Below are 26,807 nucleotides of genomic sequence, written 5' to 3'. Positions count from 1 at the left end.
AGTTTGTAAAGGGATACCCCCTTCTTAACTGTGATAATCTTACATTTATTCGCTGGACGAATAACTGATGACCAACCCAGTTACAGAACAAGGTAATCTCGACAATTGATAAAATAAATGTACATGCGATTTCTGAATTATTATGACCATGAGTTATAATTATTAATATTACCAAAATTCCCTATATCCTTGAGCTAATTCACATTTACCCAGAGTCGTTTAAGTTACACAACTTAAAATAATGTTTTTTTCTATTTTAATATACTTTAAAGGGGTGGTTGATTATGATTTCACTTTTCTAACTTAAGTTAGTGTGCCTAATGTTGCTGTTTGAGCATAAACAACATCTGAAAAGTTACACTGCTCAAAGTTCAAAGCAAAGGAAGATATTTGCTTTTAAAGAAATAGTTTTTTATGGACTACAAGAAACCGATGGTAGGGACTACAAGACATTCCTCCCAGGTTAGTGACATCACTAACCCTAAAATGTACATATACCCCGCCCCCGGGAATATGCTGTCCATGTTGAGAAGAGGAAGAGTTGTTGTAGTAGAGCACATTTGTGAGTCTGCTCAAGCTGTCGCATCCGTCTTTTCACATGCAATACAGTACGTAACACAAATACAATAGCATGTCACTGTAGCGACAATGGGTATGAACCAAACGCAGACTAATCTTCTTCCAGAAGATTAATTCAAACTTTCCACTTCCTGCCGAACAAAGAGGAAGATTTGGTCAGGACTTTTGCATCCTCATCCATCTTGTCACAGGATCCAGGCGCCAACCAGTCGGGCTATTTAAAAGAGCCCTCAGCACTAACACATAACTGGTCAATGACTAGCTTTGTTGCCAAATTACTTATTGGTTAAGAGAAAGACAGAGACCAAGGCATCACACAAGTGTCTCACATCCCAGGGCCATAACTCACCCAGGGTCCAGAGAGTCTGTAACCAAAGACTTTTATTGGTTAACTGAAGGCAGAACTGGTCAACTTCGATAGTTTGCAAGACGGATCGATACCAGCAGATGTTGTTTTCCCCCACAACATTCCTGACCCCTTCCCCCTTAAGACCTCTGAACGAACAAACAGAGTCCGTTTCTCTCTAAACCAGAAAACTTGAGATTTTTCCTACAGTATACATAAAACTCATTCAAGAACAATTTTCAATGGACTTACACTCTAAAAACTCCTGGGTTATTTCTTCAACCCATTTTCTGGGTTATTTGTGTTGGGTTAAAATTATGGGTTATTTTTTCAGAGAGTAACCATTTTCTGGGTTATAGGGCTAATATTTTGACCCAATTCATGGGTTGTTTGGGTTTCTGGGTTATTTTTCAAAGAGTAACCCATGTTCTGGGTTATAGGGTTGGCTTTCTCTCTCTCTCTCTCTCGCAGTTGTTCTGGAATTTTCTCACAACAGTCGTTTGAAATAACCGTCGCTTCGCGCTCGATCCGTTTTGGCCTGTGCTTCATCGGTGCAACTTCATCTATATTCAAGGTAAGAGAGTATTTTCAGTGTTGATGTAATGTTAACTTTTCTGTGTCCATGTCCCTGTTGCTAGTTTAGCACCATTTGCTAAAAAAATAAAATAAATACGTTGCTACGTTGAGACTAGCGTTAGCCGTGGTAATTCTGTGGTTGGCATGTAGCCGCGGCTATCACGACAACATCTAGGTCTAGGACAACTCGAGGTAACGTTATCGCACAAGCGGACGCGATTTTGAACACGGTCCTGAGCCGTTGCTGGGTGCCGCGGACAGACCGCCTGTGTGTGTGTGTGTGTGTGTGTGTGTGTGTGTGTGTGTGTGTCCGTCCGTTACACTCATAGAGAATAATGTGTTCGAATTTTAAAGACGCGGCGCTGCGCTTCGCGAGCCCCTTGAGAGAGTGCACGTCCGGTGAGCGATACCTCGAGTTGTCCTAGACGCGACGCGGCGCTTCTCGTCCGGTGTGCGAGCCCCATAGCTGCGGCTACAGAGCGACGAGGCAACACAATAGTTGAGTTATGTTTACCAGCTGTGCCGTGCTTATCATATTATACAGTGCTCTACTGGCTGAAGTAACGTTAGGTAGAGTTAAAGAAGCGGGTCAAGTCTTCAAATTGTTGCTAACCTCTATATTGCTATGTTTTCTCCACAGTTTTGTCGCTGATAAGCTAACTGAGTGGCAGCTGTCTGAGCTGACAGAGAATTTTAGAGGTGAGCATTTTACTCTTATTGCCCTTATATCATCTCTCTATACCTACATTTTTTTTTTAATAAGACTTAAATGTGTCAGTGCAAGATTTTGTGAAAGTCACAACTTCTTCGACAGTGGGGTATGTACAACCCTAAAAGATTACTGTGCCTTGTCTTCAAGCTGTAATGCATAAGAATGGGCTGTCATTACACTTTTTAATGAAAGAAAATATGTCATTCACACAAAATGGGTAATGTTAATGCTGCAAAATAACCACATTAGTTAACTAGCAATTTGGGCCACGTAAAAAAAATTAAATAAAAAAGCCACTGCATTACCTTAAAAGTGATTATTTGTTAGCTTGATAATGAAAGAGTGTCTGGTGAGTGGTTCACAATTGTTTCGTCTTATTAACAATACTCATATTGTCTTGTTTTCTGTCTTTCAGATAGATGAGGAGGCATTTCTTCTCTTTGATGAGGACACCATCAAAAATCTTGTCCCCAAAGTTGGCCCCTGGCTTAAATTCCTGAGGCTCTTCTGAGAATTGTTGTTTATTTTTCTATTTTTTATTTCTAATATTGTTATTACAGTGTGACCTAAAATAAATATGAAAATAAACATGTCCAAGTGTGTGTTTTTTCTTATAGATTTTTATTTAATGCAATAAAAATGTAAAAGTGCTTGAAGTGTGTAATATAATGTAAAACAAAGTTTTATTTTCTGAAATAAGGCATACTGGGATAGTGACCCAAGTTAGGTTATTTTTGACCCAACTCCTGGGTTAAAAAGGGACCAACTAATTTTTGGGTTATTTCTACCCAGATGTTGGGTTTTTTAAACCCAACATTTGGGTCAGGTATTTAACCCATAATGTGGGTCAAAAAGCATAACCCAATTTTCTGAGTTGAAATAACCCATAAATTAGTTGGTCCCCTTTTAACCCAGGAGTTTTTAGAGTGTACAATCAAACATCATGCAACTACATAACTCTATTTTGTGTCTGCAACTTATATGTGTGTTTAATATGCTTAGATACCATATAACTCATGTAATGTTATAACTGTTAGATGTTTGAATGAAAGTGTGTTGTGTTTCATATCAGTATGATCCTATGCTCTTGATTCAAAAGATGGCTTGATTGAAATCTGTGTAAAATGTTTCGTATTCTTATAATACTGATCATGTCTAAACTGTGGCATCTGTTCTCTCTGTTAGCAAGAAAACCCCCCAGATAAGATAATTTACGATCAGAACTGAAAAGAACGCCACCTCCTAAAGTTAGCCAGTGTCTAATTGGCCAGAACTCCAAGGTTGGACAACTTTGAGTTTAAAATCTTAGACCCAAAACAAAGTTCTCTCTCTTAACTCTCTTAATCTTAACTCTCTCGGCTCTCTCGGCTCTCTAACTCTAGCTCTCTGGGTTCACCCCCAAGAAACGCTCTGCTACCACTCTCAAGAGAGATGGGCAGAAGAAGGATGAAGATCTCAATCAGACGAGTAACCATGTAAACGCAGAGACAAAGAACCCAAATTAAGATCAGAAGAACGGGTTCAACAGCTTTATTCAAGCCATCTTACTACTCTCGTCTAAGTTGTCTTTTCTTTTCTAAGTTTTCCTTTATTTTCCGTTGTGAGTCTCGGTTCTAAGTTAAGTTTTGCGACAAGATTTCGAGCCACGTTTCTCCTGCAAATCCAGCTTCAAACAAAGACTTTCATTCCGCCAGCACACCACGTGACTGGCCACCCCAGACATCAGGCACGAGGACACCAGCCAACGAACGGACCGGGAAAACCCCTTTTCACGCAACAAAAGGGAATCCCCAAAAGCAAAGACAAGCAAGTAGGCTACCTCCAGACTAAGAGCTGAACTGGTGTATTAATATACAGTTAATAACCTGTCTAAGAAACGATAGAAGGGTTAAATTAATGATTGATGGTTCGTACGTCCAGGTCATGTCTTATAAGTGCATAAACTTGAGATTTCATCATCTCACTCTTAAACTCACTCTTGAAACTTAATCTTTCCTTACTCTTTTTCCTTCTGCAACTCGTATGAATGTGTGTGTGTGTGTTTGTGTTAGATATTAGTTTTTATGTGTTAGTATATAATCAATAAAGTATTGTTCGTATTTTAACAGAGAGATTACTTGTGTTAATCTGCTTATACATCTTATTGTCTTAAACTTCGATCTAAGCTACCGATGCTTTTACCCGTGATTATTTCTTAATTTATTGTTAGCTGGGGATTAATTCTTTCTTGGCCAGGAAGATATTATATTTCCTAGAGTTAATACTTGTTTATGCTTTCTGTTCATTGGATGAACTGATAAAATGATCATACTATTGATTCTGCTACGGTAAATTCTGAAGATAATTAAAAAGAATTGAATTATGAATTATTGATCATAATTCGTTATGAATAATAATTAATTAGATTTATACGTGGGCGTATAAACGCTGCATCACTCTGTAGCCATCTTGCAACAGTTCCCACATGAGCGATTTTATAGATTATCATGACAGAATATGCTAAATGAAGATAGTTAACTCCACATCAGCAACATAAATCCACCAACTAACCATTGTGAAACGTCCTGTTGCATTCTACATGTTGTTACTTCTTCTTGAGTCTCTCCATCATTGTCCTACTCCAGTTTAAAAATAAAAGGCAGAACATTTTCTGACATTTTAGCGCTTGTTTTGCGTGAGGTAACCGAAGCTGCTAACACACACACAAGCTCCACTCTCTGTACTGGGAGCAGCAGCTCATTTGCATTTAAAGGGACACACACGAAACAACACGTTTTTACTGACCCTCAAAAAGGGAACATTTTATCATGCTGTAAAAAAATGTTATCTGTGGGTGATTTTGAGCTAAAACTTCACATACACACCCTGGGGGCAACAGAGACTTATTTTACATATTGTAAAAAGGTAATTTAAATAATATAAAATATAATTTATTTCTGTGATGTAAAACTGAATTGTCAACATCCATAACTCCAATCTTCAGTGTTGTGTGATCCTTTAGAAATCATTCCAATAAGATGATTTATAATCAATAATGGAAACAGCTGTGCTGCTTAATATTTTTTTTGGAACCTGTAATTCTTTTTTCAGGATCCATTGAGGAATAAAAAGTAAAAAAGAACAGCATTTAAGTATATTAAAATAGAAAACCATTATTTTAAATTGTAGTAATATTTCACAATATTACTGTTATGTGAAGTGGTGAAGAAATACTCGTGATGAGGAATAACTTTAGAAGGAAGACTTTAATCAAACATATTGGAACAAGGAAAAACACAGGAGAAGAACACAACCAAACGTTAACGAGAACCGACAGAGACTGAGGTAAAACAGTATATAAACATGAGACAAACAAAGGACCTTGACAAGAGAAATAACAACACACAGCTGAACCAAATTAACTAATGAAGACGGTGACCATGGAAACAAAGGAGTGAAGGAAACTGAACAAATGCAAACAGAAAGTCCAAACACAAACTGACATGTAACAATTAAAAAACAATTCTGTATTTTCAAATAAATGTAGGCTTGGTGAGTATAAGAGACTTCTTTCCAAAACATAAAAAATTTTACCGGTACTTTTATATATATATATATATGCCCATTTTTTGGAACTCTCTGCATGTTCTTGACAATAGTGGCCAAGATGAAGTCTGGCATCTTCAACCTTTATTTAAATGATATACAATTTTCTTTTTAAAGACGTAGGCTAGTTGTGATTGAATCAACTGTTTTTTTTTTTTTGTGATAACGCACTGACAAAATTGCCAAATTGTGTGGATATATAAATTGTAAATATATATATCATTTTGTCAAATAAATACCTTTAACAAGTTTAGTGTTTTGTTCATCCCTCATATTTAGAATATTAAAAAAAAAATTTCGCCACAGAAAAAGGATTAAAGGCCATTTGGTTTGAATTTGTTGTATCAACACATTTCACCTCACACTCAGTAAACAATATCTTTTTTTAATGAAACATAATAATTCAGATGTTCTGTGGAAAAATTCCTGTATATGTAATTTCAATATTGTAGAATATTTATTATACAAGTGCAAAGAACAACTAAATTAGAACTGAAATAATCATTCTATTATCAGAACACAGTGTAAGTAAGATTCCCTAGAGAATTTTAAAGGCCATTGATAAGCGCACGCACACACACACACACACACACACACACACACACACACACACACACACACACACACACACACACACACACACACACACACACACACACACACACACACACACACACACACACACACACACACACACACACACACACACAAATCCTAATAATCACCACCAGGTTTGTATGGATTCCACTGTTTTATTCACTGTGTCATTACAGACTGTAATTATAGCTTTCACCAGCTCAATGAAAGTGATTATATGGTGTAATTATTCTAAATGCAATTAAGAATGGTGTCGTAATGAAAGGTCAGATGACATTTGGTAAAGCACTTTCATCGCGTAGTATCCCTAAAAGCAGATTGTACTCTGACATGTTCAAGCATGGCTACATTAATTTTTAAAAAGTGAGAGTGAGCTGCCCTTTCTATCTCTTGTCTCTTGGTCAAGAGCTCGAGCGTGGTGAAATAAATTCATCATGGCAATTAGAAGGGTTTTTGTTCGGGCTTGTATGAACTTTGCTTGACAAATGAGGTAGAAGACAACCTGCCGTGATCTTTTTACCTAGTAAGAGTCTTCACTCGCTCTCTTTGTGTGTGCATTTTGTCACTCAGAGGACTGAGTGGACAAAGAGCTGAGCTTCAGTGGATGAAAAATTATCTAATGAAATTTAAAAAGACTGTATCAAAGGCTCCATTCATGTCAATTTTAGCCATGTTTCTTCATCTCTCAGGACTGCATCCTGTACTGAACTTGAAATAGATTTTAATATGAGCATTTTATGCCTCCAAATTCAGCATTCATTCAGGACAGAAATGTAAAAGAAAGAAAGAATGAGCAGCTATACAGAGGCAAATGCTAAAGCATTTTGGTTTAGTGCAGAGGCGCTGGAAGAACCTTTTTCCCACAAACTTTTACTATAATAAAATAAATATTTGTAAGCACACATCCTTGCGTACATCTTCAGGATATATTGATGTGTAGATTTTACGGTAGAGTGTTTCCTCTTCTTTGAGATATCACAACAATATAAAAGATATTGAAAGATATTCATGATGTTCTAATGGCTCTTGAAGGTCTTCATTCTTCTGTGAATGGAACTAAAATAAACCTTTGCTGACTGAATCTACATTTATGAGGTTACAGTCTGAACTGAATGCGATGAGCGAAATATATATATTTAGTAGGGCTTCAACAACGAATCGATAAAATCGATAGAGATGTTTGAGTATATAAAAAAAAAAGTTGAGTTGAGCGCGGAGCGGTATCAGGCGGCGGACTGGACAAAAGCAAAGCGAACTGTGCGAGAGAGACCGAGTGTGTCCGAGAGAGCGCTTGACAGTGCGCGAGAGAGGCCGAATGTGTCCGAGAGCGCGCTCGACAGTGCGCGAGAGAGACCGTGGGCCCTATCTTGCACCCAGCGCAATTGACTTTGTTCACCGACGCATGTATCATTCCTATTTTGCACCCGACGCACAGAAGACTTTTCCCTCCACAGACGCACGTCCTCCCAGGGGCGGTTCAGCGAAAAGAGGAGGTGTGTGCCGGCGCAAACGTTCCCTGGTGCTATTTTGCAGTTCCAGAAAACAATTCCGCCACAGACCAGGAAAAACCAACGCATTCTCATCCCGTCGTCATATACTGACGCTTTTGACATTTCGTCTACATCGAACGCACATGGCACCCTTTAGCGTCATTATGAGACGCACAGAGCTTTGTTCGGTTATGGGTAGGTTTAGGTCTGGGGTAGGGTTAGGGTTAGACCGCTAGGAGGCGCCTTCTGGCCCATATCTGTCTGCGTCTCATATTGACGCTAAAGGGTGCCATGTGCGTTCGATGTAGACGAAATGTCAAAAGCGTCAGTATATGACGCCTTGGGATGAGAACGGGCTGGAAAAACCTAGTCTAAAGTCAGTGGCGCGTTCAGATGCTATTTTAAGGGTGCATGCTTGGCCATAATGTAGTATGCACAATACATACACTTTGCTTCTCTCATCTACACAGATGCAGCAGTTGCCATTTTTGCAAACCATACATAATTACAAGGAAAAATATTCCACATGAAGGAAATCATTGTGGTGTCCATGAAGATGTGAAAAAGTAGGCATAAATCTAGCTTACACATTTACCAAAATTTTTATACGCCTGTTTAACCGAAGCTAATTTGGGTGGGTTTCTCCCATCCCCATACAATGTTACTTTTCTGTCTTTTACGGCCCTGACGAGAACGTCGGTCTCCTCGGCTGTGAACCGCTTCTGGCGTGCGACTGGCAAATCCACCGTTATAATAGCAACCCGCCATGAAACAAGCGCGCCTGCTCTTAAAGGGAATGTGAGATGATGCTCTAATCCTTTAAACCTTTCATCAATGTGTAAAAATAAAATACCCAAGGCATATATATATGCCTATATATTAGGGCTGTGAAACGATGAATCGCGATTAATCGCATATATAATTTGTATTATATATAAATATAAATATTTTTTATATAAATAACACATTTTTCTTAAATATTTAAGTGTGTGTATTTATATATACAAAATAATTATGCACAGTACACTCACATATATTATGTGAACACAAACTTTTATTTTGGATGCGATTAATCACGATTAATCGTTTCACAGCCTATATATACGCATTAGATTAGAAAAAAACAAGAGTGCAAATAATGGACTGCAAACCCACAAAATGTTTCTGCCACAAATGCCTTCCCCAGGGTACAAACTACAATCACACAATATATATTTTATATTATCTGACTTTTATTAATACAATACAGTGAATGACAACCATCTTTCTCAGTGACTTTAATCACATGATGCTAATCTGCTCATGATTTTGTTCAGAGGGTTGAGATCCAGTGAATAGAGTCATTTCCTTCATTAAGACCAGGAGAATATTATATTTTTGCCTACTGTTTTGTGTTTTCTAATGCTTCAACTATAAGACTGTCTGAAATGCTATTATGAACTATCTGAAAATGTCTTGCTATAGAATAAACATTATTTCATTTTCTAATGCCAATAAAAAAATGTTGAGACCTATCTTGCTTTGTTCTCCCAATATAAAAACAACAACACTTACATGATAGCAATACACTCATATCGATAAACTTTTGTCATTGTTTTTTAAATAAGCTATCAGAAGCTAAAACAATAGTAGACATGTAGTTTTACCACAGGAGAAGATGTTTTAAAGGGCCACTGAAGGAAACTTTTTGAAACATCTTCATGCAGCTCTTTTCACTACAACAACAGTTCAGTGGACACAAACAGCACATAGGTTTGGAAGAACGGATGTAAGGGTGAGTAAAAAACCTCCTTTAATATCAGCTGACTAAGTTTGGTTGAGTGGGTTTCTGCCTTTCAACTACAAATGTGAGGTCCCAACAATGCTTTGCAAAAATACTTCTGATTAATACCTCTATTTTTTTTTTTTTTTTTCAGCATTTTTAAAGGGGTCATATAATGTCATTTTTGTACAAGCTAATATGATTCTTTAGGGTCTAAATTAAAAGTTTGTAATATACTTTAATTAAAAATTCTCATTAGTATTGTAAGAAAACACTAATTTTACCTGGTCAAAAACAGCTCTGTTTTCAGCACGCCGTTCAAGTGCATGTGTCTTTAAATGATAATGCGCTTTGCTCACCCCGCCCCTCTGTTCTGTGCATAGATACAGACGGTTGGTCTGGGAACGCCCCCGGGAACTATGGAAGTAGAATAATGTCAAATGTTTTTGAAATAAAAATCCTGTTGAATTGCACTACTTGAAAAAAAATAGGCATTGCATTAACCATGCTTGCATTTTAATGCATTGTATTTTTAGTGCTTACATTTTTATGGGCTGAAATTCAACATGGTTGAATATTTAAGCTGTGAATATTTCAATTAAAAACATTTCAAACACCTTTTCATTATTAAAAATTAAATAATCCATATTCACCTTTCATATTTCACTTCCAAAATATTCAAACTGTTTAAAAAACAACCAATAATATTCAACAGGCAATTTTCGGTCCATTTTATTTCGCTTTGCAAATTCGCTTCCACAAATTCAGTGGTTCAAATTCGACAGTAAATTCAACATTGACGTCCAGGAACTGCAGGAAAAGCAGTAGATTGCCGAGCATACTCTCCATCTGCTGTTAGTCGACCTCACCATCAGATGGTGCAAAAGCGCTTGTTGCTGACGAAGACATTCATTCATAAAATGAAAATGATTATCTGTGTCAGTATATGCGGAAAAGATGATAAACACACAAAAGCTGTGTTTATGTTTCATTCAATAACTTCATTGTTACTTTCCCTGTGTATTCTACATGTCATCAGCTTTCTCTACCATGAACAGGATTATAATCGGTTTCCCTCAATACCTCATACTCAAGGATTTCCCTTCCGTTGATAGTGATATGAAAGACCAATCTTGCACCTTATTAGGGAAGTAGGCTGTAGGCTATTATATAGGCTACAGGCAAGAAGATGGACTCAGAATATGAACTTAACGCGCAAAGTTTCATGCTGAGCGTTTCGTGATATACTGGCATAAAATCAACACATACCTATATTATGCATACGTGTATTGCATTAGCTTAAACTGTCACAGCACTTGCATATTGTCCTCCTATTGTTAGTTTAACTGTAAATCGCTTTGGATAAAAGCGTCTGCTAAATGACTAAATGTAAAAATTGGCTTGATATTGGACATTAGCACATTTAGGGACCGTCTCTAAAGTTGCATACAACATTGGCATACACGTTTCTAACTTCAATAGCAAACTTAAATTTATTTGAATAAATATAAAAAATCCAAAGGGTGCGCATTATGCCTGACACTAAATGAACACTTTACAGTTGGTTTTATGACTGTAAGTCGTTCTATTCAAATGCTATCGGAGTTAGAAACGTGTATACCAAAGTCGTATACACTTTAGAGACGGTCCCTAAATGTGCGAATGTCCAACATCAAGCCATCTGTATGCCAATCTATCACTAGGAAACGCTCAGCATTAAGCTTTGCGCGTTATTCTGAGTCCATCTGCTTGCCTGCGAGTTTGGTCTTTTACATCACTGTAGTCCATTAAGCTACGTTAAGCGTTGTATATGTCCAGCAGGGGAATCCTTAAGTATTGAGGGAAACCCTAATAGCCTGCATGCAGCACATCGCCACAATATAAAGTTAAGGCAACTAAACAACCAAGAGAAATATATGTCAACCTCAAAAATGTAACATTGGATCTGTATATCCGCATCGGGGAATAACATTATAATCTCGTTCACGGTAGAGAAAGATGCATGTAGGCTACACAGGAAAAGTAACCGTGAAGACACTGAATTTAACATAAAACAGCCGTCATAATAATCACAAATACACTTACATTGCTGTAAATGAGTTTTATGAATTAATGACTTGTTCTAACTGTTGCTGGTCTTCAACACGCGCTTTTGCACCATCTGCTGGTGAGGTAGACTGACAGCAGATGGAGAGTATGCTCGGCAATCTACTGCTTTTCCTGCAGTTCATGGACGTCAATGTTGAATTTACTGTCGAATTTGAACCACTGAATTTGTGGAAGCGAATTTGCAAAGCGAAATAAAATGGACCGAAAATTGCCTGTTGAATATTATTGGTTGTATTTTTAAACAGTTTGAATATTTTGGAAGTGAAATATGAAAGGTGAATATGGATTATTGAATTTTTAATAATGAAAAAGTGTTTGAAATGTTTTTAATTGAAATATTCACAGCTTAAATATTCAACCATGTTGAATTTCAGCCCATAAAAATGCAAGCCCTAAAAATACAATGCATTAAAATGCAAGCATGGTTAATGCAATGCCTATTTTTTTTTCAAGTAGTGCAATTCAACAGGCTTTTTATTTCAAAAACATTTGACATTATTTTACTTCCATAGGGAACGCCCCGTCACGTGATGTGAATTTAGCCCGTGGGGGAAAACATTGCCTTGGCGCTCATTGAAATACATGGGGCAATCATGCCGAAGAGTTGCTGTGTCGTTTTCTGTACCGCCAATAAACAAACAAATTATGAATGGATGTTCTACATCCTTCCTAATAAACACACAGAACCGGAAATGAGGACAATTTTTTTAATATTACTGTGTGAGTAGATCCCTGTGTGATATAGCAGTGGGTGTTAAACTCGTATTAGGCAGTGGTGGGCTAGTTTTGTCTACATCCCTTACGAAAAAGAACTATAGTAATCCTATAAGATTTCTATAGTAGTGTATACTTATGTGATGTTCTGTAATACCTCTATAGTACTTCTATAGTATGTCCCAAAATACTATAGTAGTCCTATAGGATTACTATAATATTTTGTCCCAAAATACTACAAGATTCCTATAGTTGTTTTTCATAAGGGATGTCTCATTCACATTAGCTTTATCAGCTGAAGGCTCATGACGCGAGCCGTGAACCTATGGAGTAGACTGCAGTCTGTGAGTTACTAGAGGACTTTATAACTTCTGAAGTGATCACCGTTTTACAAAAGGATTAATAGTTTGGAGTGAAGCATACGTACAATTGGTAAGTGACAAGGTTTTATGGAGTTATAGTATGAAACATAAGTTGATTGAGTTATAGGCTAATGTTACCGCTACAGCTGCCGCGATGTCTTGGAGATTCAACCAGATAACAAAATATGTCTGGAAACGACACCTCCGGCCATTTGGTTGGGTCATTGACCCAGTTTTTTATTAAATAAGGGCTATCATAACCTATTGCAGTTAATTTTACAATGTACCGTTGCCGGTCGGCAGGCGTCAATGACTCGCAATATCACATTTTTGTCATTCAAATACACACGATGCTCGCAGTGTTTTCCCCCACGCCGACTCCACCCTCGCCACGCCCCCAACTATGACTAGATGCCGACTGTATGTATACACCGTTTGTAACACAATAACACAATAACCATAACGCGTTGTTCATTATAAACATGGGATAATGAATTATATTGAGAACGTCATACATAGAAAACATGCTGTAATGTACCCTGAGTGTAAAAATAGCCGCATTCATCGTGAAACGTGCAAGCGATTTGCAAAGATTAATATAAAGATTAATATAAAGGTCAATAAAACGTTACACTCACTTCAGTTCTTCTGGAGGTGCAGCAGGAACACGAATAGTTGGTACTGATCCTTTTTTCAGGAGCAGCTTCTTAGCAAATAACCAGCTTTTTACTGACCATCGTTTGTAAAGCAGTCTGGTGTGTGAAATGATTCGCGCAAACATGAAAGCATTGACGTTGATCGTGGGGAATATTCCCTTCGAAAACAAACTCAGCCACTGCGTCTTCAGCTGTACGGATTTAGGAACATCAACATGACTGCTGTGTTCGTTATTGCACAGAAGAACAGAACACCACAATCGCTTAAACGCCATTCTACTCAGTGCTCCAGCTATCAACACTGAACGCGCTGGTCGGCGCGGGCTATGATTGACAGCTCGCTCACGAGGGCGGGTCTGTGTTGAAACGCTCCTGTCAATCAACCATCGTGGGAGGGGCGTCGATTTTGTGATGTCACAATATCGAACAGCTTGATTTGAGATGGGAGGAAACATATAAGAAGATAAAAAAAAAAAAAACACTGGATGGATTTTTATCATTTTATGATGGTTGTGTACAGGCACTGCCAACACACATTTCAGTACAATCAGCTTGTAAAAGTGCATGTACCATTATATGACCCCTTTAAAAACAAAAACAATGCCTGTTTTTCTGACCAGCCTCTTTGTGAATTACTTTTTTTTTAAATATGTGGAAAAGGAAACAAATGTGCCAGCTTCCCAACCCCGATGAGCCAGGCAGTCTCATGCAGGTTGAAACTGTTTGAAAATCACAAGTTCAATTGAAAAGCAGCAAAGTATATATATATATATTTTTTTTTTTTACACAAGGGCCCTGTCATATGGTGATGGCGTCTGTTCTCATTTTCCACATATTTCTCTAGGCTGTTATGATTTCTCAGTGCCACTGAGAGCTTTCTTAATCTCAGTGTCAATAAGTATGCTAATGTAAATTCAGAATGTGTTATTGAAGTTGCATATGAAAGGAAATAATGGTGCATTAGACTTCTTTAAACACCTTGAGCAGTCAGTCATGGCCTTCCCCTGAACCTGCATTTGCATTTGTTTTAAAAAAAGAGAAAATTCTTACTAAAATCACCTCTTGCTCTGATAAACTGCCTTGCAAGTGTGTGACAGAATTTACACTAACTACACAGTCGCTCCATCACTGCAAGCGAGAGCCTGCCAAGCTTTGGCTGCATGCATACTGGGTGAGCCAACAGGCCTACACCTTGTTAACAGCACTCAAAGTGGCACTGAACCCAGTCTTTTTTAAATTTTCTCATTCCACAAAAACCTGCAAGGCCTCCAGTCATGGCCATGTAGCCTGTCTGTGCAGTGTAGAGAGGTAGGGGGCTATGGGACAGAGAGATTCACGCCGCATGCTGACAGAGCGCGCAAGAGAGGGGCTACGGGCTCAGCAGACAATGAGCCCTGACACATGCCAAATCAGCCTGAGTGCACACACAGCAGAGCCTTAAGGCAAGTGACAAGGTACCTAGCCTAAAAAATGAGCACATCTTGCCTGAGTTCTGCACTTAAAGTGTGGCTTGAGAGATACTTAACTCATTAATGATAACTAGATTTGCATTTCCTGAAGGAAAAAGCAGTGTTTTCAAGGCAGCACAAGATTAGTGTTAAAGTTTAGGGTACGTTTAAGTTCAAGGCTTTAGTTAACACATTTTTAAAAAGCGTTTCGACACGCGTCCATGTATTGTTTAATTCCTTTGCGCTCTGTGTTTAGAATGTTTTCAGAATGCAAATAGAAGACTAATCCTAATTAATTTACAATTATTACAATATCTACACTCACCTAAAGGATTATTAGGAACACCATACTAATACTGTGTTTGACCCCCTTTCGCCTTCAGAACTGCCTTAATTCTACGTGGCATTGATTCAACAAGGTGCTGAAAGCATTCTTTAGAAATGTTGGCCCATATTTATAGAATAGCATCTTGCAGTTGATGGAGATTTGTGGGATGCACATCCAGGGCACGAAGCTCCCGTTCTACCACATCCCAAAGATGCTCTATTGGGTTGAGATCTGGTGACTGTGGGGGCCATTTTAGTACAGTGAACTCATTGTCATGTTCAAGAAACCAATTTGAAATGATTCGAGCTTTGTGACATGGTGCATTATCCTGCTGGAAGTAGCCATCAGAGGATGGGTACATGGTGGTCATAAAGGGATGGACATGGTCAGAAACAATGCTCAGGTAGGCTGTAGCATTTAAACGATGCCCAATTGGCACTAAGGGGCCTAAAGTGTGCCAAGAAAACATCCCCCACACCATTACACCACCACCACCAACCTGCACAGTGGTAACAAGGCATGATGGATCCATGTTCTCATTCTGTTTACGCCAAATTCTGACTCTACCATCTGAATGTCTCAACAGAAATCGAGACTCATCAGGCCAGGCAACATTTTTCCAGTCTTCAACTGTCCAATTTTGGTGAGCTCATGCAAATAGTAGCCTCTTTTTCCTATTTGTAGTGGAGATGAGTGGTACCCGGTGGGGTCTTCTGCTGTTGTAGCCCATCCGCCTCAAGGTTGTGCGTGTTGTGGCTTCACAAATGCTTTGTTGCATACCTCGGTTGTAACGAGTGGTTATTTCAGTCAAAGTTGCTCTTCTATCAGCTTGAATCAGTCGGCCCATTCTCCTCTGACCTCTAGCATCAACAAGGCATTTTCGCCCACAGGACTGCCGCATACTGGATGTTTTTCCCTTTTCACACCATTCTTTGTAAACCCTAGAAATGGTTGTGCGTGAAAATCCCAGTAACTGAGCAGATTGTGAAATACTCAGACCGGCCCGTCTGGCACCAACAACCATGCCACGTCCAAAATTGCTTAAATCACCTTTCTTTCCCATTCTGACATTCAGTTTGGAGTTCAGGAGATTGTCTTGACCAGGACCACACCCCTAAATGCATTGAAGCAACTGCCATGTGATTGGTTGATTAGATAATTGCATTAATGAGAAATTGAACAGGTGTTCCCAATAATCCTTTAGGTGAGTGTATATATACAGTCGTGCCCAGAATTAATCATACCCCTGGTAAATATGATCAAAAATGGCTGTAAAAAATAAATCTGCATCGTTTATCCTTTTGATCTTTCATTCAAAAAATTGGCAAAAATCTAACCTTTCATTGAAGTAAAATAATTGAAAATGGGGGGGGGAAATCACATTATGAAATAAATGTTTTTCTCCAAAACACGTTGGCCACAATTATTCATACCCCTAGAATTTTTTATGAATAAAATATCTCTGAAGTAAATTCCCATTCATATTTACCTTTTTTAGCACACCAGGGTGACTAGGAACATGAAATTGTCTAGCTATGACTTCTTGTTTCACAGGAGTTTAAATATGAGGAAGCACAAAGGCCAAATTCCCTCAATCATCCATCACAATGAATAAAACCAAAGAAAATAGTTCTGATGTGCAGCAAACGATTGTTTGAAAGTGGATCAACAAAATAGAAAGTGGATGTAAGAAAATAGCTAAAGAATTGAAAATCCCCATTTTGACCATCAGGGCAATAATTAAGAAGTTCCAATCAACTAAAGATGTTACGAATCTGCCAGGAAGAGGACGTGTGTCGATATTGCCTTAATTGACGGTGAGGATGAAAGTTTGAGTGGCCAAAGACTCTCCAAGGATCACAGATGGAGAATTGCAGAGATTAGTTGAGTCTTGGGGTCAGAAAGCCTATTAAAAAAAAAATCAAACAACTCCTACATCACCACATGTTGTTTGGGAGAGTTTCAAGAAAAATGCTCCTCGCTCATCCAAGAACAAACTCCAGCATATTCAGTTGTCAGACATGACTGGAACATCAAACGGCACAGAGTTCTATGGTCAGATGAAACTAAAAAAATAGCTTTTTGGCAGCAAACACACTAGATGGGTTTGGTGCACACAAGGATAAAAAGTACCCCATGTGTACAATTTAATATACCATTGGATCTTTAATGTTGTGGGCCTATTTTTCTGCTGGAGGTCCTGGACTTCTTATTCAGAGTCATGGCATTGTGAATTCTATCAAATATCAACAGATAAAAAATCAAAACCTGGCGCCTTCTGCTAGAAATCTTATAATGGGCCGTGGTTGGATCTTCCATCAGGACAACGATCCAAAACAAACATCAAAATCAACACAAAAATGCGTTAGGGAGCACAAAATGAAGCTTCTGCCATGACCGTCCCAGTTCCCTGACCTGATGAGTGGGGTGAACTGAAGAGAAGAAGAACCAACATGGATCTGGGAATCTGAAGGATCTGGAGAGATTCTGTATGGAGGAATGGTCTCTGATCTCTGGTCAGGTGTTCTCCAAACTCATCAGGCATTATAGGAGAAGACTCAGAGCAGTTATCTTGGCAAAAGGAGATTGCAAAAAGGTATTTAATAAAAGGGTATGAATGATTGTGGCCAACGTGTTTTGGAGAAAAACATTTATTTTATAATGTGATTTCCCCCCCACTTTCAATTCCTTTACTTAAATGAAAGGTTAGGATTTTGCCAATTTTTTGAATGAAAGATCAAAAGGATAAACGATGCAGATTTATTTTTTACAGCCATTTTTGATCATATTTACCAGGGGTATGATTAATTCTGGGCACGACTGTATATATATCAGTGGCGTGCGGTCCATATAAGCTGTGAATGCTCTGCACACCCAAGCCATTTGTGGACTTGCTAATTAACATTAACGCTATAAATTACTATAAATCCCCTTGTTTGAGGTGTACCATAAAGCTTACACAATAAAATGTTGGCAATTATTTGCTGCCTTTATTTATTTATGTGCAGTAATTTATTTATGTGCAAACGACAGTCATTTTCTTCAAATCTGCCACTTACTGATAGTTCCGGGTAAGCGGATCCACATCAGCTTTTCTTTTCTTTTCTTTTCTTTTCTTTTCTTTTCTTTTCTTTTCTTTTTTTTATTGAGAACATTATATAAACAAAGAAGGAAACAGTCACAATGTAGAACAAATAAACGAAAGAAAAAAAGACACAAGACGGGTATAAGAAAAGATTACATATCAAAGGATGAAGATTAAAAGACTGTTTTTAAAGCCTTCTTGATACACAAGTCAGAGATAGTCCCAAAGTAATGTGGTACTTCAGTAAGCAAAACATAGAAAAGTGGTTTCTGACCTGAAAATTTACATTTATGTATTGTGATGTCACGAGAGGCTGTGTCCTGGAAGGGCGCTACATTCCCCTGAGATGGCTGTAACCATGAACAGCTATGGCTCCATCTGCTGGTGGAGTCGGGAACTCCACCCCTCAATACACGACATTCCCGCACACCTGAGACTGATCAGGGTCTGATGAGCTGAAGGGCTTTTTAAGGGTTAGAGACACAGTTAGTGTCAGTGTGGGGTTTGGGAGACCAGCTTCAGGTTGTGCTCTCTGCAAAGGACCAGACCGCTCCAGTATCATTTCCACGAGGAATACTGAAGGCTGGAGATACTTACCGTTAGAAATACTTACCATTGGAAATACTTACTAGACGTTTGAAGGACTTACTGCTGGATTGGCCACGGGCTGCCTGGTGACTGTGAATCACTATGACGTGGAGGCCTTGCTAGATTCAGGTAGCTGGGTCACCTTGGTGCGTAAGGACCTGGTGGGTCCATCGTGTCTGACCCCAGGGAAAGTCCTCCCAGTTTCCTGTGTCCATGGAGACACCAGAGACTACCCCATCACTGAACTCACAATGACCACTACCTGGGGAACCATACTCACGGAGGCAGGTGTGGTTGATTCCCTACCCATCCCTGTCCTAATTGGACGAGACTGCCCAGCCTTTCACCCGCTGTGGAGACAGACTCAGGAGAGGCTAGTCCAAGTACCTCGGAAGCGGAGAGGTAAGACTCATCCTGAGAATACTCAAGTGCAAGCCTCAGAATCACTCACTCCAGCCTGTGCTCTTGCAGGGATGGCAGGTGCCTAGGCTGACACAGAGACTGGTCCAGACACGGGAGAAGAGAACATGGCCCAGGAAAGTGCTCCGATCTCCAGTGAGGAAGACGTCCAAGGCACCAAAGAGCTTTCCCCTCTCACAGGCCAGTATGGTACGGCCCAGTTACAAGATCCCACTCTTACAAATGCCTTAAGAAATGTGCAGGTGTTAGAGGGAGTAGTGCTAGGGGATAGGACAAGCCCTACTTACCCCCATTTCGCAGTAAGCCGGGGGTTTGTGTATCAGGTAGTAAAGAAAAATTATGAAGTGCATGAACAGCTCCTCGTACCACAGCCCTATCGGGCCACCGTACTCAACCTAGCACACACGCACCCGCTAGGGGCCCACCTAGGGGTAGAGAAGACTAAGGAAAGAATCCTGCAATGCTTCTTTTGGCCAGGAGTACACAAAGAGATAGAGAATTACTGTCGTAGTTGCCCTGAGTGTCAGCAGGTGGCGCCAAAGCCCACATATAGAAACCCGCTCATTCCCTTGCAAATTATCGAAACTTCTTTTGAGAGGATTGGACTGGACATAGTTGGCCCCTTACCGAAAAGTTCCAGGGGGCATCAGTACATTCTGATCATCCTGGACTATGCATCCCGATATCCTGAAGCCATCCCGCTGAGGAAGGCTACATCCAGACAAATCGCCAAGGAGTTGTTCCTTCTCTCAACTAGTCTGGGAATCCCAAAGGAGATATTGACGGACCAAGGGACTCCATTCATGTCCAGGGTGATGAAAGAACTCTGTGCTTTACTGAAGATCAAACAGCTGAAAACCTCAGTTTACCACCCCCAGACGGATGGGTTAGTCGAACGTTTTAACAAAACACTAAAATCCATGCTGCGGAAGGCGGTTGGGGAAGATGGGCGCAACTGGGTTCAGCTGCTACCATACCTACTGTTTGCGGTGAGAGAGGTACCTCAGTCTTCTACTGGTTTTTCACCCTTTGAGCTCTTGCTTTCCTACAGACCCAGAGGACTGCTGGACATCGCCAAGGAGGCCTGGGAGGAGCAGCCATGCAAACAGCGGACCCTGATCGAGCATGTCGGGGCTATGAGGGAGAGAATGAAGGCCATCTATCCCATGATTCGTGAACACATGGAGACCACTCAACGGAAACAGCAAGCCTCCTACAACAGATCTGCTCAACCCAGAGAGTTTAAGCCGGGGGACAGAGTGCTGGTCCTGGTGCCAACCGTTGAGTGTAAATTCCTGGCAACCTGGCAAGGACCATATGAGGTCATTGAACGTGTGGGAGAGGTAAACTACAAGGTGAGGCAACCTGATAAAAGAAAACCAGAGCAGATTTATCATATTAACCTCTTAAAGAAGTGGCACGCCAGGGAGGCGCTGTTCAGCTGTCTACCCCCCACAGAGTCCAAGGAACCGGTGCGAGAAGAGGTTCAGATGGGTCCAAGCCTGTCCCCACATCAACGGCAGATGGCCCTGGAACTGGTGGATCGTAACCGAGATGTCTTCTCCTCCCTCCCCGGGCACACAGAGGTGATCCAACACGAGATCCGCACCATGCCTGGCCAAACGGTAAACCAGCGCCCGTACCACGTGCCGGAGGCTCGTAAAGTGGCTATTCAGGAGGAGGTAAGGAAGATGCTGGAGCTGGGAGTGATCGAAGAGTCCCAATGTGCCTGGGCAAGTCCCATTGTACTGGTTCCCAAACCAGACGGGTCAGTACGATTTTGTAATGATTATCGGAAGTTGAACGAAGTGTCTGAATTTGATGCATACCCAATGCCTCGTGTCGATGATTTGATAGATTCCTTAGGGCATGCTCGCTTCCTAACCACTCTTGACCTCACAAAAGGCTACTGGCAGGTGCCCCTGACCCCGGCGTCCAAGGAGAAGACAGCCTTTGCCACACCGGAGGGGCTCTACCAGTATACCCGGCTCCCATTTGGTCTCCACGGAGCACCTGCCACGTTCCAACGCTTTATGGATCGAGTCCTTGCTCCCCACAAGAGGTACGCAGCGGCATATTTGGATGATGTGGTCATAGAAAGTCCAGATTGGGCCAGCCACATACCCTGAGTGCAAGCTGTAATTGATTCGCTCAGGGAAGCAGGGCTCACAGCGAACCCAAAGAAGTGCAGGCTGGCCTTCAGCGAGACGAACTACCTGGGGTACACCATTGGGCGGGGGTTGGTCAAGCCTCAGAAAGCCAAGTTGCGGGCCATACAGGACTGGCCACAGCCCATCACCAAGAAACAGGTGAGGTCGTTTTTTGGGCCTAGCCGGCTACTACAGACGTTTTATTACGGATTTTGCTACCATAGCTACACCTTTAACAGAGCTGACAACCAAACGCCACTCACGAATGGTGAGGTGGAACCCTGCGGCGGAGGCGGCCTTCGTCAACCTGAAGCGAGCTCTGTGCTCCAGTCCGGTCCTGGTGGCGCCAGACTTCAAGGTGGTTCTACCTCATCCCTGTGGTTCTACCTCCTGGGCCGACGTTTTACGGTGGTGTCTGATCATGCCCCTCTGCAGTGGATGGCCAGGAACAGGGAAACTAACAGTTGAGTTACCAGATGGTTTTTGAGCTTGCAAGCATTTCACTTTTCTGTTGTCCACAGGGCTGGCAAGCGCCACAGCAATGCGGAAGCCCTCTCCCGGCGTGACGCCTTCTTCACCTCCTTCAACCCGACAAGGACGTCGGTCTCGAGGGGGGGGATGTGTGATGTCATGAGAGGCTGTGTCCTGGAAGGGCGCTACATTCCCCTGAGATGGCTACAACCATGAACAGCTATTGCTCCATCTGCTGGTGGAGTCGGGAACTCCACCCCTCAATACACGACATTCCCGCACACCTGAGACTGATCAGGGTCTGATGAGCTGAAGGGCTTTTTAAGGATTAGAGACACAGTTAGTGTCAGTGTGGGGTTTGGGAGACAAGCTTCAGGTTGTGCTCTCTGCAAAGGACCAGACCGCTCCAGTAGTTTCCACGAGGAATACTGAAGGCTGGAGATACTTACCGTTAGAAATACTTACCATTGGAAATACTTACTAGACGTTTGAAGGACTTACTGCTGGATTGGCCACGGGCTGCAGCACCGATTGAAGTAAGATTGGAAAAGACTGTTTACTTACCTGAGGGAATCGGGATTATGATTTCACCACCAGAAGAGGCATCGTTTAAGTTTTGACTGTTGAAGATTAACCTGATCCTTAGTTACACTTTTGAATTTGGAACGCTATTTCTGTTAATTCCCAAGAACTTTAATAAAATCCTTGTTTATATTTGAACTTTGTGTCCTCGCACTACTTGAACTGTCCCGCTAAGAGCTGTGTAGCCTTTCATGACATCACAGTATATAAAATTGTGTTAACAAAAAAAGAAGATTAAGTAAGAATATTTTGTTTTTGTGTAATTGCTCTTTTTTCCAATTAACAATTCAAAACAAAACATTTTCCCAAAGTAGAGAAAAATCCTTAGCAATGTTCTCAATAACAAATCGGGAAAAGCCTTTCCACAATAATTTAGAGTAATGGCAAAGCCAAAATAAATGCACTATAGTCTCTGGCTGCTGTTTACAAAAAGAACAGTTTGCGTTAATATCCTTTTGAATTTCTTTAAGAAGGTATGAACGGGATATACATGATGGACAATTCGAAAGGAAACTTCTCTTATCTTACTAGTGATTAAGTATCTATTCGGAATCAGCCAAACTTTTCTCCAGACAATATTGGGAAGAAAAGCATTCCAATAAACTGTGACATTTGGAATTGATACACATTCATTAAGAAATAATAGACGTATCGATCTATTAGAAGAAGTGGATGAAAAGCAATATTTCCAAAGGAGATAAAGAAGAGGGGTTGGAACAGTTGAAACAGTCTAATGACTCCAGATGGTATGGGATCAAAAACAATAGCAAATTATTTTAGGGTAATGGGAATGTTAAAACGATTAAGAAATTCTTCATAGTTTAATAAATGGCCATTTGCATTAAACAACTGACTTACAAGCAAAATATCAGCCTCAAACCAGCGCTGGAAGAAAAGAGATTTGTTTTTATACAGAATATCATTGTTATTCCATATAAAATATTTATGAGGAGAAAAGTTGTGCTTGTATATCAGAGACCAGGTGCAAAGGATCTGCTTATGAAATTTAGATAATTTAGCTGGTATTTTTTCAAAATTATAATTACAAAGCAAAAAAAAAAAAAAAATTAAACCTCCACATTTGGAGAAAAAAATTTTGTGGAATGAAGTTCCGAACAGAGGTTAGATTTTTTGGAGAAAGTGTTTGGCCAAATTCATTTTAAGAGTATCATTAAATGTACAAAAGTCTAACAAATTGAGGCCACCATCTAAATAAGAATTTAAAACTACAGATTTATTTTTATAATCTATCTAAAAAATATATTTTTCCATGTGAAATTAAATAACATTTTGTCAATACTTCTGATAATGTTGTTATCCACATGGAGTGACTGAGCAGCATATGAAAGTCTGGAGATACCTTCCCCTTTGGCAAGTAATATTCTTTCCCTCAGAGATAAGTCTCTCTGCAGCCATAAATAAATTTTTCTTTGCATTTTCTCCATAATAGGGGAAAAATTACATACACATCTATCAATTTTATTTTTACATACAGATACCTAGATAAGATATCTTATCTTTAATTGGAATATTATTAATTATAGTTAGATTACAATATTTAATTGAAAGTAGTTCACATTTAGACACATTTTAAAAAAAAAGACCAGAAGCTTTAGAAAATCTCTCAACAATGCTGATTGCAATCGGGACCCAAGAGGCATCTCTTAAAAAAAGAGCAGCTTTGCCGCGTACGCTCTGTTGTGTATCATCATCACTGTCCCACGTTCTCATTGGTTTGCTGGCATATGGGGGATACCGCAGGGAAAGCTGTCCGCGAATTGCTCGGCCAAGAGGAAAAATGTGCTGCTGCTGCCAGATCTCAATCACGAAAGTCGCAGCTTATTTGGTACAAAACTAAATAGACTAAATCAAGTAAAAAAAAAAAATTATAACTGAAACAATTTTCATAGTAGTTCGTTTTCTCCATAAGGAATTTTATTGTTAACGAAAACTTATAAACTGTTAAAGATATAACTACTGTAATTATCTGAGGCTGTTAATCGTAGTCTATGCGTTTGTTAAAGTCACCAGTTTGCATTATTTCAACATTTTTAAAGAATACTTATATTTTTTGAATAGCTGCCTACTTACATTTATTCTAATTATATTTTACTAATATTTTTCTAATATTGATTATTTTATATTTATATTTTAACACTTCTGGCATACATTTAAATTGATGCCTGCCATGGTGTTTCTTATTTGTCGTCTCTGATTTAGATGTGTGTCCTCAGCCGACATGCGCTGTACCATTTAAAGGTGAAGCATGTCGTTTCTGTGACATTAGTGCCCCCTAGCCAAATTACAAAAATACAGCATAAATTGTCCTTCGAGGGTCGCGCCTGACTCAAATCAAACAAAACTCAACTGCTTTTACGGGTGTTTGTGAAGGCATCAACAGGTAAATGTAGGCTACTTTCAATTAAAGGTCAAATATATAACCCCTCCACCCGGGTCCTACTTGCCCGGCGATGTGCGCGCCTCGAACCTGGGTCTCCGGCGTGAGAGTCAGGCGCTCTAACAAGAAGGCTAAAGACTGCAGCCTCTAGCGTCTGTCGCTAGAGCGCCTATTGAGATCAGAGGAGTGAGGTTTACTCGCACAGCGACTACTAGCTGGCCTCCGTTACACTCACGCCCCCTAAACCTCACTCCCATCCGGGTCACGACACCAATGTAACACCTCCACCCGTGTCCTACTTGCCCAGCTCTGTGCTGGCCTCAAACCCGGGTCTCTGGCGTGAGAGTAAGGCGGTAAGTTTATCTACCTCGCTACTGAGAAGTTCATGTACCTTTTAAGTTGTTAAACTATTTTTCTGATTGTTACGACCCCTCTAAGATTTGTCTAGGAGCAAGAGGAGTAACACTAAAAATATGGCAAAATCTGTAAGAATAATAGGAGGCAGCAAGAAACAATGCAAAAACACGAACTGCCAGTGAAAATGATTTATTATACAAAAAGAAAAAGAAACCATTAAACTATAAAGTAGATTTACAAAAATATAAATCATTAAAGCCACAACCAATATGTACAAATTTACAATACAAAAATAAAAATAAAAATGAACAAGAAAAAAAAAAACTAAACAAATCAACCCAAAAGAAAGGGGACTCTAGTGACGCCAAAAAAAAAAGAAAGAAACAAAAGAAAACAATTCTACCTTGTTTAAACCTCTAACCTAACTAAAGGAAAGGAAAGAAAAATAATTAAATCTTCAGCGCCGAATGCCGTATACTTCCCTACTCTCGACTAACAAAACAAAACAAACAATGGGTGGCGTTCACCTCTTACCTGGGGTTTCTATACACAGAGTTACCTAAATGTTGCACAATGGAAGTCGTACGACATCTTCCCTATCCACCTTCCTCTTGAGTAAAGAGTAAACATCAGAGAGCGTAAGCTCAGCAAAGATCAAAGAACAACGCCATCCAAGTAAAAGTATGGAATGATATTCCGGACATTATTCAAAAGGAATTGCAAATTGTATTTGCAATTGCGTTTTCAATTTGTGGACGCATAAAATGTGACGTCACTCACAGTCGACCGTCAAGAGGTGATGCCCTGAACAGACGCCGATTTATTGTAAACAATGGAGGTAGTTAGTTGGTGAAATTGTGGAGGACCTTATGATACTCGTGCAGCAAGTTGATGACAGTACAGGATAGTAGAGGATACAGATGTCCTCTTACTCAGAAGCATTTTAGTTTTAGATAAGTTAAATGAGTTTGTGGCCTTGACCAACAGCAACATCAGTAACGCTGTCTTCGCCAACCTCAGTGAAGTAGCTAACAGGCTTTTTGTGAAGGACAGGACAACTAAAGGACCTGGACGTCCTTTACTGGACATACCACAAGAGATGAGTGTCGGTGCTAGGTCTCACCCCTTCAAATAAGTGTTCTCAATTTGCGAAATTCAATAAAAATTCTGTCTGTTGCAGTTAAACCTGTGGATGTGTGTGTGTGAGAATGTTTGTTCCATTTTACATTTGTGGTAGTATCAGGCTTTCATTTGTCAATTTGTTGAGATTTATGTGGGATTTAATCATTTTATTGAAAAATGAATCTCAACTGTGAAATGGACAAAAACAAAATTATACATAGGCTACTTTCAGAACAATTAAATCAAACCCAGGTTTTTTTGTGTGTTTAGACAAATAATGTAACAAAAGTCACAAAATTCCATGACACTGAGATAAAGGGAGCAATGTTTTTTTTGTTTTTTTTTTATGGGGGGAAAATATCAAATGAGG

General features: G+C 39.8%; 2 long non-coding RNA genes across 2 annotated transcripts in view; both read left to right on the top strand.

The window, feature by feature from the left end:
- Positions 1-26,807, top strand: part of LOC309487064 — a 419,730-nt gene that overhangs the window by 86,288 nt on the left and 306,635 nt on the right. The window lies entirely within an intron of this gene.
- Positions 1,170-3,092, top strand: LOC309487046. The gene is made up of 3 exons (XR_014201733.1): positions 1,170-1,499; positions 2,142-2,200; positions 2,629-3,092. It is a non-coding gene; the product is annotated as an uncharacterized lncRNA (long non-coding RNA).

Source organism: Leuciscus leuciscus (genome assembly GCF_965113295.1).
Source record: "Leuciscus leuciscus genome assembly, chromosome: 22".
NCBI lineage: Eukaryota > Metazoa > Chordata > Actinopteri > Cypriniformes > Leuciscidae > Leuciscus > Leuciscus leuciscus.
The sequence above is the reverse complement of the archived record's forward strand: the minus strand, read 5'-3'. Positions and strand labels throughout refer to the sequence as shown.